The sequence below is a fragment of the Cavia porcellus genome, unplaced genomic scaffold, assembly GCF_034190915.1.
Source record: "Cavia porcellus strain 051 isolate PalLab524CR breed Dunkin Hartley unplaced genomic scaffold, mCavPor4.1 scaffold_23, whole genome shotgun sequence".
In the NCBI taxonomy this organism is placed as follows: Eukaryota; Metazoa; Chordata; class Mammalia; order Rodentia; family Caviidae; genus Cavia; species Cavia porcellus.
In genome coordinates, this window is record NW_026947506.1 from 11,195,032 (window position 1) to 11,208,367 (window position 13,336).

Sequence of the window (13,336 nt, forward strand, 5' to 3'; positions counted from 1 at the left end):
CTCACATTATTGAAAGTTTTTGCACAGCAAGAGAAAGCACCAACAGAGTGAACAGACAACCCAAAGTGTGTGAAAAAATTTTATCAGCTGTTCCTCAGACAAAGGGCTACTATCTAGAATATATAAAGAACTCAAAAAACAGATCACCCCAAATTTAAAGACCCAATCCAAAAATGGGCATCTGAGACGAATGTATACTTCTCAGATGAAGAAGTACAAATCACAATATATGAAAAAATATTCAACATCACTAGTCATTCAAGAGATGCAAATTAGGGAGCTAGGGATTTAGCTCAGCGGCATAAGCACCTGCCTTGCAAGCAGGCAGTCGTGAGTTCAATCCCCGGTACCGATAAAAATGAAAAAGTAAAAAAAAAAGAGATGCAAATTAAAATGGCACTGAGATTCCATCTCACCCAGGTTGAATGACTGTTATCAAGAAATCAACCAATAACAAATGCTGGTGGGGCTGTGGGAATAAAAGAACCCTCTCCTCTCTTGGCATGAGTGTAGACTGGTGCAATCAATGCAGAAATCAGTGTAGAGTTTCCTCAAAAAACTAGGTCTAGAGGTTTCATTTGACCCAGCTATTCCCCTCCTGTGTATCTTCCCAAAAGAATTAAGAGCATCACACCACAGTGATATGTGCACACCACACACCACATAGAGGCACCATTTGTAACAGTCAAATTTTGGAAGCACAGCAAGAGAAAGCACCAACAGCCCATAAACTGGTGAATGGATAAAGATGTGGGTCTTTTATAAACAAGTGAATACTATGCTGCCATAAAAAGGGTATGTTTGAGACATTTCTAGGAAAATGGATACACCTTGAGACTGTACTCTTAAGTGAAATAAATTGGACACACATGTGTAAATACTGCACTGTTTCTTTGATGTAAGAAATATAAAGTATAAATAATGACCAAAATGTGTAATAGGTATTATGAAATAGGAAGAAAATGTTTAAGTGGGGAGAACAAAGGAGAGGGAAGGGATAAAAGTAAGGGAAAAGTAAAAAAAAGAGACAAAGAAGGAAAAAATGGAAACAAAACTTTTGTAAATGGAGAAGGAAGGAGGTATTTAGAAGTGGGTAGGTGAATGGGGAAAAATAAGCTATGTACCAATAAAGTCTGATTTAAAAAATAATATCAAGAAGGCTATTATGAATATAACCAATAAATGTTTCCACCAGGAATAGCCAGTAATATCTTCCCACAAAGAGGGTAAGAAGAAGGTCCAGGGGATTTTAGAATCTGACATGGCATTAACCTGTCATTTAATATCTTGAACAGCCATCAAGATATTAGCAGAAGGATCAGGAATGTGCATACAGCACTCAGATTTTATTATTGCACAAATATCCCTTTGTGCTGCCGTTAGAATGTCTAACACTGTCTGATTTTACAGGACAAGTTGTCTCATCAATTCTATTTATTTAGGAGAGAAATTATTGAAGGCCTTATTGAGTATAATTAGTCAAGGCCTCCATGGGTTGCATGACATCTAATGCCAGGGAAGGGACAAAGATAGAGCCAAATTATCATACTAGTGAAACACACTGTTAGGTCATCGATGTCATAGATTGGGTCAGTCTGCAGGTTGTTTATGTTTTTAACACTGCTGGCTGGTAACCATGCATATCTCAGGTGCATCTCCCTATCCACCTAGGGGGTAGCCAGGGCCACAAATTGGTCCCACAGGGCTAATGAAAGCCACTGGAGGCTTCTCATTGAACTTTAGGGTGACTAAACTGTCTGATGCAAAACAGACTTTGGCCTGTAAGGTTATGGTGTTAACACACTGATTGAAGGGTGTTTATCCCAAGTATTTAGTAGGCCAATCAGAGTAACAGTGACTTTTTTCTTTCCAACATAAGGGAACCCTTCTATTAAATTGTCCTGTAGTTGGAGTTCACCATATATAATGGTTCCATATTTGAAAGTAGCCATCTTTATATTGTAGGTTTTCATGATAGTACACTTATCCCTATTTAATAGGGTCTTACTAGCATCTGTAGGAGGCTTCAGTGGCATTTTTAGAAAAACTCATTTATGTCTAGGATCATTAAGAGTGTAATTTATAGGCCACTCAATTATCTTGTAATGGTGGTGCTAAACTATGAATCACTGAGACTTTTCATGTCCCATCAAAGTACTTGTCGTTTATTCTAATCATCTCTTGGAAGTGGGGATACCCACCAAGATAGTCCTGAGGAGACCCTATATCTAGCAAGATGTTTGTTGTAATGATTGCATATTTCTGTGCCCAGACAGAAAGGAATTGATCTCTCCTTTAAGTGGTAATTAGTAAAAGGGTTAGGAGTAACATCCTAGATCACTTATCTGAAGACTGTGTCTTTTTTTTGAACAAGAATTTTGTGTCTTCTCAGATTCACAGGAGTATTTGGATGGTTGTTCACTCTCTGGTTCCCAGGGCTTGAGTCAGGTGTGCTGTATCCAGAAATCTGGGCCTGCTACCTTGACAGCTGATGGAGTGGACAGGATGATGATGCATGGTCCTTCCCAAGCTGGTCCTAGGAAAGGGGTTGACGAAGGAAGAGACTACCAAAACTAAATCTGTGGGTTAGAGTAAGGGATTTCCATTCTTTTTAGGCTGATCTTCTGGTGGCTGTTGAAGAGTATGTTAGGATGTAGCCAGTGAGGTGGCATCTTTTAGTAAGGCATCTGTTTCTCTACTGAAGAGAAAATAATCAGTGAGAAAAAGGTGTCCACAAAACATCTCAAGTGGACCAGGACCTAGAATTTAAGATATATTTTTTATTTTGATAAAAGCTAATGGTAGTGAGGCCACCATGGGTGGGTTTTTTGAGCCATTTGGCAAAGTTATCTCTTTAGGGTCCCATTTAGTTTTTCTATCTTTTTTGATGATTGTGGCCTCTCTGCCCAATGAATGAAGGTAGCAGAAAATGTGAAGTGCCCAGGAGACACCGTGTGTGATTGTTCCTTCAAAATAAGACCACCTGTCACTCTGAAAGTGCTTAGGAAGTCTGAATCTAGGAATGATTTTTGAGACCAAAGGCTTTACAAGCTCTTATATCATTTCTGCTTTACAAGGAAAGGCCTCAACCCAGTTTGTGAAGGTATCTACCCAGAACAACAGGTACTATATAGTCCCTTACTCTTAGGCTTATAAGTAACATCGAGCTGCCAATCTTCTCTAGGACATTTATCTTGTCCTTTTATACCTGGAGGAACTACAGTTGGGTTAAGAGGATTGTTTTTGGCAGAGCTCACATGTCTTAACCATGTGTTGTATTGTTTAAGAAAGTCACTTTCCTATGAGTAACCAGAGGACCTCTGCTGGGTCTTGTCTCTCCAAGTGAAAGGTTTGATGGAAAGACTTAATAATTTTCCATTCACTAGCACCAGGAAGGAACAATTTACCATCATCTGACTGTAACCATCTTGATGGAAGGAACTGGCATCTATGGTAAAGAGTACATTTGATTTCTAATTAAGAATATTTGGGCTGAATATGATTGAGGGACCTTTTCCAGATCAAAAGGGCCTAAAGGGGGGCTGGAGCAGCTTCTTTTATGCTACATCAGCCATGATGATAATTCTTCAACTCTTTTTTAGTGTCCTCTATAGTGAATAATTGCCACTTTGGGGGGCATATAGACAGATAATAAAAGCTCACCTATCTCCCTATGATACTTTATAGGATACCCACTGGCTGTCAGATAATAACTTTTTCTATATATCACCACAAGGGCATGTAATACTAGCAATGCATAATTTAAATCAGTATAAATATTGACTTTTAGTCTCTCACTGAGTTGAAAAGTCCTGGTTAGAGCTATGAGTCCTGATACTTGAGGACTAGTCTTTGGCGTAAGTGAAGAATTCTCATACTCTGACTTTCTTATTTCATATTCCATGAAGGAACTGCTGTCAGAGAAGAAGGACTAATCAGGTCAGTAAGTGTGTGTGTGTGTGTGTGTGTGTGTGTGTGTGTGTGTAATAAGCCTTCTCTAGTTGTGCACATATGGAGAATTACTTGTTCATAAGTATATCTTTCAGTCTCAGTTTTCTCCTACTCTGGGAGAAAAGTGGCAGGGTTAAGGAGGAACATGTCTTTATTTGAATGGCTGGCTCTTCTAGAAGTACAACTTGGTATTTAGGAATTTGGTTACCTGATAGCCATAGGCTTTCTCTGGCAGAAAGAAATCCTGTCACATTATGAGGGTATATACAGCTAGATCTTTGCCTAAAGTCGGCATGGGTGCCTCTGGCACTAGGAGAGACACAAAAGCCACAGCTCTAAGGTATTCAGACTATCCTTTGGCACAATGTCTAATTCACGACTCAGATACCCTACAGGTTGTTGAGCAGGTCCTTGATCCTGCATAAGTACTTCCAAAGCCATGCCCCTCCATTCACCAATGGACAGTTGGCTCAATGCTGGGGCATTTAGAGGTGCTTGTTTAAGCTTCTGAAATGCACTTTGGGAATTGTGTTCCCAAGTTAAAATATGGGTATCTGTCTTTTGTCCTTTCTTTATAGACTGATAATAATTCCATGCAGTCTCACTATATTCTGCTATCCAAAGGGAACAAAAATCTGTGATTCTTAGAAATCCCCTGAGCTGTCTTAGGGTCTTGGGCTGTGGAAGGAAAGGATTGGTTTAATTGAGTTCCCCTAGATATGATAAAGCCCAAATATTTTACCTCAAAGCTGTAAAGTTGTTTCTTAGACCTAGAGACCTCATACCTCTGTCTGCTAGGAAATTTTGCAGAGCACAGGTGCATTAGTTAGAGAGCCCTTCTCAGGTGACTCATAAGCATATAACAACTACATATTGCAAGACTGTGACTTAGGGAAATTCCAAATATGCCAAGTTCTGGGAAAGTGCTCATCTAAAAAGATGAAGACTGTCTCCAAACACTTGAGGAAGCACAGTCCAAGTTGGTGGAGAATTTTCAAAGGCAGAAAGAAACTGGGAATCTACATGTCAGAACAACAAAAGAAGCATCCTTTAAATCTAACATTAAAAGCCAACTGGCATCTTGTGGGATCTGAGAAAGGAGAGTGTACAGGTTAGGAACCACCTGGTAGATTGCCACTACTGCCTCATTTACCAATCTAAGGTCCTGTACCGACCTTTATTCTCCATTGAGTTTTTAAACTCTCAAGATTGGAGTGTTGCACAGGCTGTTACAGACTTTAAGTAAACCAGTCCCTGATCAGTTAGTTGTACATGATACTTGGGTAACACTTCAAAGAAGCAGCCAGAGCAAAAGGGGGCAAGCACAAGCCTCTTTTCCTCCATTTTATGTTATACACAGGCCACCACCCCTCCAGGCAGGTGTAGCACTCGCTAAAATCTCTGTACCTTCCTCTTGCACAAGATGAGAATATTTACAAAATGAGGATCCTGGCTTCCTGCTGAGTCTCTTAGTTAAACTTCTAACCTTCTCAAGTTGACACTGCCATTGTTTTACAGACTGGAGGGAGAGACAGTTTAGCAATAAGGTGATTTAGTTTAACTGAGGAGTTCTAAGTTAACTGGCAAGAGTTGGAGAAAATTTAGGGGGAGTTTTCTAACTTACTAACCGAGAGAGAAAAGTCCAGATGTGTAGCTCAACTCTTAACTCTTAATGTAGGCTTAAGAGAGGGCTCTAACGGTGTTGTCTCTGGTCACCCTGGGCAGAGGACATAAGATTGCTGAGAGAATTCCTATCACCTCACTGAGGAGCGCAAGTAGGGATGGTAGCTAAGTGGAGACATTTCTGCTGGTTACCTAGTCAGACTGTCAGGACCCAGCTTCTGCTGGGGAACCTTTAGGTGTCCACCAGAGGCTTGCCCTGGCCACGACCCCTCAGCTGTCCCCTCCCAACTTTCCTCTTTCCACTGTTCCCTAGCAACCAGAGATCTGTCTCCAGAAAGCAGTCCAGCTGCCTGGCTGGGCAACATTCTATTGGCTTCAGTGGGAACTGGCCAGAAGATGCTGGCCTATCCTCTGCATTAAGATGGGCAGTTACTATAAGAGCTTTTAATTAGCTGGCAGGTTAACCACTGTTTGGCTTAGCATTCTATAAGGGACAGATAATAGTCAGAGCTTTCTTTAAGATGACTTCCCTGTCTTTGGTGTTAACAAATGCTCATTTTCTATGGGCTCAACTTTGGTGTTAACAAATGCTCATTTTCTATGGGCTCAACTTAAAGGTGCTTAGTGGTTGGATAGGGGAAAAAAATTCATCTCTTTCTAATCTTCTTTTTTTTTTTTTTTTTTTTTGTCTTTTTCATTTTTATCGGTACCAGGGATCGAACTCACAACTGCCTGCTTGCAAGGCAGGTGCTTATGCCACTGAGCTAAATCCCCAGCCCCCTCTTTCTAATCTTACATGCCTCTGAAAAGGAAAGAGCAAAGGGCCATAAAAAATCAGAAATGAATCAGAAAAAGGAAGTCTTTTCTTCTCATGCTCACAGTGAGTTAATGAGACAACTTGCATAAGAATTGTCACCCTCAGTCTGGGAAGGTCAGAATGGGAAGTCTCAAAAGCTAAGACTGCCTCCTAACCAGTGGCTGGTCAGACCAAGAAGGAAACTGAGGAAGAATAGATTCAACATTTCCTCTAGTGTATGGGATGGATTAGGGCCAGTTTGCCTCAGTAAAACCTGTCCTCCAAGTTTTAAGAACGGCTGCTATCATCTTTTAAATGGCAGGAGTTCCATGATTTATTAATAGGCATGTATATATTCTAAAACTAGATTTCATTTTTAAAAAGATGAATTTTAAACTAGATTTCATAAAAAAGACCAATTTTACAGCATTCTATATCAATGCCCGGGGGCACTCTAATACTACTTTTTTTGGGCATTGGAACTCGAACTCATGATCTCCCGTCCAATCCCGGACCCCATCTAATACTACTTTTCTCTAGTGGTGCTGCCTAAAATAAGATAACAAAACACAGCAGTCAAACAGGTCAAACATCAGTAAGTCGAAATGTAGCATATACAAAATAAGAATAAAATGTCCGGTCAAAGAAACATTACAATCATATTATTCACATAAATTTATCATTTTAACAAAAGCCAATGTATAAAAAGACAAAGCATAAGCAATTGACAAAGACAAGGCATAGAAATTGAAGGTATAAGCTATTAACAAACAAGAGCAATGATTTTGATTATCAGAGTGAGTCACAATCTAGAATCTATGAAACGAAAGAAAGCTTTCTTCCATCCAGTTATCTCAATGGGAGCTCCAAGAATGTTATAGGAATGATAGCAAGACATTTAAATATGATATAAGGGAAATATAACTTCCATCTGCTAGAGGTCCAGTATGCTGAGTTCATGTCTCCTTTCAAAGGCAAGTAGAAACACCAAAATGATACCCAGGATTTGAGGCAGATTTATTTACGTCGATGGGCACTGATCGGAATCATTCCCAAAATATCAGGCCCTGGTCTCTGGGGAGATAAGCAGGAAGTACAGAAGCAGAATGGCTTGTCACCTGAGGACTGGTTCATACAATGTGCGTCATAGTAAGCAGCTAAGCGTCACAGTGACCAGCCATTTCTGAGAGAAAGAAGCAACTGGAACAGGAACAGGAACAGGAACTATTGCCTGGACAACTAAGAAACTGAAGTATGCCAGCTGGGGGGAACATTTTCTGTTATATCCCAAAGTTGAGCAATAAGTTCTAAAGAGCAATGACCATTAAGAGTAGGAAACACTTGGTGACGGGAAGAGATGCAGCTCCTGAGAGGCAGGAGGGGAACCAAAAGTGGGCTGCCAAGGACTCCACTTCTTAGGGGACGCTTTAAAGAACACAACCATGTAAATACAACATGAGTTACAGCTATAATCAACCAATAAGACCATCTCATTATTGAATCTTATCTACAGTAATAATTACTGTGGTATTCTAACTTTTCCCAGTTCTTTTTATATTTATTAATTGTGTTACTTGAGCTCTAGAGCAAAGGCCCCAATGCCAGGGATCACAACAAACAAGTTTCTCCTATTATGTACAGTGATTAGGTAGAAATATTATAGGTGGACCAGGCAAAGCCCTTGGTCAATGCAGAAGATAAGAATATATTACAGGAGGCTGGGTACTGTAGCACACACCTGTAATCTCAGTACTTGGGAGGCTGAAGTAGGAGGATCATTAAACATTCAAGACAAGACTGGGTTACAAAGTGAGTACAAGGCCAGCCTGAACTGCATGGTGAAGCCCTGTCTCAAAACAAACAAACAAAAACAAATAAATAAAAATAAAACAAAAAAAATACTCAAAAAACAACAAAATGAACACATTAAAACTGTGATTTTAGGTACATTCATTGATGGGCAGGCCTCAAGATGAAATGCCTATATCTGCATACCTTTTTGAGGGATAAACAATAAATAATATTCTGAACGGGTTAATCACCCAGTGGGTGACCAGGACCCTTGGCCCATCTCTTCCCAAAAATGTCCTTGAATACAAACTCAGTGTATTGGACATCTAACAGGTTGAAATTCAGGCCAGAATTTGGGATTTGGAGAGCTATGATGTTATTCCAGAAGAAAATGGCCAGACTGTACTTGGATAAATGTAGATTTTTGTACATGAATAAATGTAGATTGTTTTACATAAAAAAAGATATCCTCTGAAAATAAGTCCTATTGTGTCTTTTGAAACAAAAATTAATACAAGACACAGTCTTATTTTTGGGGAAATAGAGTAACAGTGTTTTAAAAACAGGAAGAATTTAGGTAGTGGGGGCAAGATGTATGCATAGTTGAACAGTCTTGGTCAAACTCTGGTTTGCTTTATCATTAGCTCAGTCCCGGTTCTGCAAAGCAACTATGAAGAAGTCATTATCATTGGGGGAATAATTCGGTTCCATGAGATGATTTCTCCTGTTTAGGGAGTGAGCTCATTATCGGGGGATATTTTGACTTGAGGGTTTGTTTTGAGAAGCCTGATACGATTTTAATAGGCTTTTCTTTATAACTGATTTTTTTTTCTTTTCTCTAACAGCTTTTTATTTTTGAGACAGGGCCTCGATGTGTGGTGCAGGCTGACCTTTAACTCATGGTGATCCTCCTGCCTCAGTTTATGAGTGCTGGGATTATGGACATGTTGCACCAAGCCTGGGTAGTAACCATTTTTAATAGTCTGTTCTTGTCTTGAATTTCTGGAGTCTTGATTATTACATACCTTGACGTAGATCTTTTTAAAAAATCATGACTAATTGGACTTACATGTTTCCCTTATCTGTATGTCTTTTCCTACTTGGGATATTTTCTGCCATGTCCTCTGTGAAGAGGTTTTCTGTGTCATTTGTATTATCTCTTGCCTTTTCACTATGATTAATCTTACGTATTCTTTTTTGCATTGTCTAGCAGTCGCTGATTTTTCACGGTCCCTTTCTGTTTTTAAGAAATATTTATCTCTCACTCTGCTTCCCCACTGCCATTCCATAAGCAGCCTCTCCTCCATGATGCCCCATGGCATGTTGTCCTGTTTTGGACTCAACCAACTATGGACTGACACTTCTACAAGTTGTGAGCCAAAATAAATCTCTCATCCCTTAAGTTGCAAGTAGAAGGTATTTTGTCCCAGCAGTGAAGAAAATAACCAATACAGGCTGCTGTCTTGTCTAAGGGATTTTTTCCAGGCTCTCCCAAAATGATGCAATGGGACTATTTCTTGCAGGTTTTTAAGTGTAGACTTCATATTTTTACTGTCCATACCTGAAGATTGCCCTTTAGTTCCTTGCAATTAATTCTCTTTTGGAGGGCAGCTCACATCATAAGAACTGCTCTAATCAAGATGAGCCAAGTGAGGGGGTAAGACCATTCTAGCAAAGTAAGAATCAGACGTGGTTTTTTTTCCTAATTACAGAAGGGGCATGCAATTATGTTGTCACATTTTATTCATTTGAGAAGAAAGAGGGAGGATTTTACACAAGGACATAAGTACCAGAAGGCAAGAACTACTTGGGGCCATCTTAAAAGGCTGCCACTATGCATGTCCATTATGATAGTGAGACTGGAAAATAGGGTATGGCAAAGCTACTGGGGAAGTAAGTGGGACCTGCCCACTACAAGATCCCAGAACACACACACTAAGTAATTCTCAAGACCTTGTATGTGGAAGTTCTCACAGGTTCCCATGATGTGTGGGAATAATGAAAGGGCTCATAAAGAGTTCTCTATCCTGGGCTTCTTTGTGTTATGTCATCCTGTGTCCCCAGAGTATACTTTTATTTTGGTGTTTATTTTTGCTCTTTTACTTAGCCCAAGCTTCCTCTGCAGAATTAGTTTTCCCCTTTCCCTTCCCTTTTAGTTTTTCTACTTCAAATGAATGTCAAATTTTGTCAGTTTTTGCTTCTTACATTCAGTTCTTTGTTCAAAGTGTAAAAAACCTGGAAATTACCTCCAGAAAGAGGTGTAAGCACCCTCAAAACCCAGTATGATTTATTTGGCTAAGCCAAACATGAGACTGAGGTAACGACCTTGGGGCACACTGTTTTTGTCTCTCTCCACAAAGCTTTTTCTTCCTCTTGTCCTCTTTCTGTCTTCAGGCTGAAAATCTGAGAGACCTTTTATGGTATAGGAATAACTTCCTAGTTATGAAACGGGAGATGTGGGAAGAAATACATTTGTTTTTCTTCCAGCCACAACAGACTTTTTCTTCTGCTTGCACTCACTTTGCTTGTCTGAGTTAAGTAGCCAGAGAACTTGCGACGGGATTGTTCTGGCCCTGTGTGCATGACTCAGAGCTTGGTATGCTTTGTTGTCCATGTGTTTGCTTTCCATACAGTAGGTCTCTGACTTATGAACATTCAAGCTGTGAATTTTTACAGATACAAACAGACCTTGCATTACGTGGATGTGCACAAATCATGGAAGTAGCTCAGGTGTCGGCCAGCCATCATCACAGATGTGCGGTTGCGTCCCTACTGTACTTTGTGATACTGTACAGGAAACAGTACAGTGCTCAAATAGAGCCCAAGATGTCTGGAAGCAAGAGAAAAAGCAGTGGGAATGTGAAAGTTTAACTTTTTTTTTTTGTTTTCATTGTGCATTTGTGTCAAAGGTGTGCAAAACTCACTTTGTCAGCATTATAATGAAGCTGACTTGTATCTGTTCTCCCAGAATAGAACTTGTTTGTAAAATGGGCTGTTACTGTATTTTGCTATCATTTTTGCAAATTATCCTGGTCTCTGCCTTGTAAATGGCTTTTTCTTTGGTTTGTCGCTTTGGTCCAGAGTGCTTTCCTTTCTTGTCCTGTGGCTGAGCAACATGTTGCCTTTTCACGTGGCTGGGTGACATCTCGTGTTAACTGCCACTATTTTTTTCCGTATTACTAACTGATCTTAAGAAACTTCATCCTTGCAGAAGGATCTAAGGCTCTGATTTTATGTTAGAAAACATAAATGCTTCCTCCATTTAAAAAAATATTTAGACTTCCGGGAGAACATGGCGGACAGATAACAGCAACTACCGGAGGCTCTCTGAAAGGCTCAGCTCAGAAGTCAGGAATGATGCGGACTAAAGAGACATGAGCCGTTAGAGATATGCTCTGCTGACTCAGGAACGAACTGGGCTGAGAGAAACCAACTTGGAATGCAGTCCTGGTGCTAAAATAGGAACAGAAAAGACTCGGTGTGGAGGCTGGACCCCGCGCCATTGGAAACCTCGATTTGGGTTTCCCGCCTCTCGGCGGCTGGCTGCCTCCACAGCGGCTCGGCAAGGAGAGACGTGCAGAAGCTCTGGGAACGGGAGTCTGCAAATGGAGTCGAAAACAGGACAGACAAGGAGGCGTACACTGACTTGTGGCGAGGTGAGTGAGAGAAACTGACACTCTACCACAGTTTGACTCCAGTGGAGGACTTTCTGGGCTCGGGCAGTCCTGTAAGAGCAGGGCGCGGTGGCGACTCCAGCCACACATTCCCCTCTTGGACGGGATTGGTGAAAAGTGCCTGGCCTGCGTGATGCTGCGGGCGGACTTGGTAGGCTGGCCTAACCCAGATCCCAGAGCCTGACGGTGGCCCGGAGGGGTGACTGACTCCCGCGTAGGTTGCCTCCTCCGCAACTCCCTGGTGCGCAGCGGTGGGTGGGAACACCTAGCCAGCGCAATTTGATCAGGCTATGGCTGACAGGCAGGGAAGCTCGGCCTCCTATGTAAGCTTGCATATATATAAGGAACAGAAAATATGGGGAAGGGAAGCAACAAGAAAGGCTCCTCGGCCCCCAATTCTGAGAAACAGGCAATAGCGGACACCGCACCAATAGACATTAAGCGCCATATAGAGAGCCTCATAGACCAATTCAGGAATGAAGTTATCAACGACCTGAAGCTAGAAGTATGCAGAATAGTTAGAGAAATGCTAAGCACCACCCAGGAAAAAACAGATGGTGGAATGGAAGAACAGAAAAAGAGGGGAGAATTGTTTGATGGAGAAAACAGAGAAAGCATAGGGTACGTGAAGCAGGTTCAAAGGGACTATCAAGAAATTAAGAAGTCTATCCAAGACTGGCATAACAGCTTGAAAGAAACTAAGGACAGACTATCTGAACTGGAGGGCAGACTTGTAATATGGGAGAATGAAATGAAAAACTTCTTAAAAATAACAAAGAAACAAACAGCAATAATACAAAGACAAGAAGATGATAAGAGGAGCCATAACTTAAGGATTAAGAACATAAAAGAAGAAGTAGGGACACAAACAAGTGAACTACAAAAGCTACTCACAGAAATAATCCAGGAGAATTTTCCTAATTTAGCAAAAGGTAAAGATACTCAGATGTATGAGGCATACAGGACCCCAGCTACCTACAACCCTAACAGAGAAACACCCAGACATATAATAATAAAAATTCCAGAAATTCAATACAAGAACAGAATATTAAAAGCTGTCAGAGACAAGAAACAGACCACTTACAAGGGAACACCCATCAGCATTACAGCAGATTTCTCTGCACAAACCATCAAATCATGAAGAGCATGGGGGGAAATAATTCAAGCTTTGAAAGATAATAATCTCCAGCCAAGATTGAGATATCCTGCACAACTGTCCCTGGAAATTGATGGAAAAACAAGGTGCTTCCAGGATAAAGAGGAACTGGGGGAATTTGCAACCACCAATTCAACCCTACAGAAAGTATTGCAGGATATTCTAAAAAAAGAAAAATACAAAGAACCCAGAAATAGTGGCGGGGAGGCCACAACGAATGGAGCAGAGAACAAAATGAAGAAGACAAACTGACAGCTACTGACAGAAAAAGAGCTCAACAGAAATGAGACAGAGAAGATTGGATGATAGGAACAGCTATTTTGGAGAAAATGACATCTTAATAGG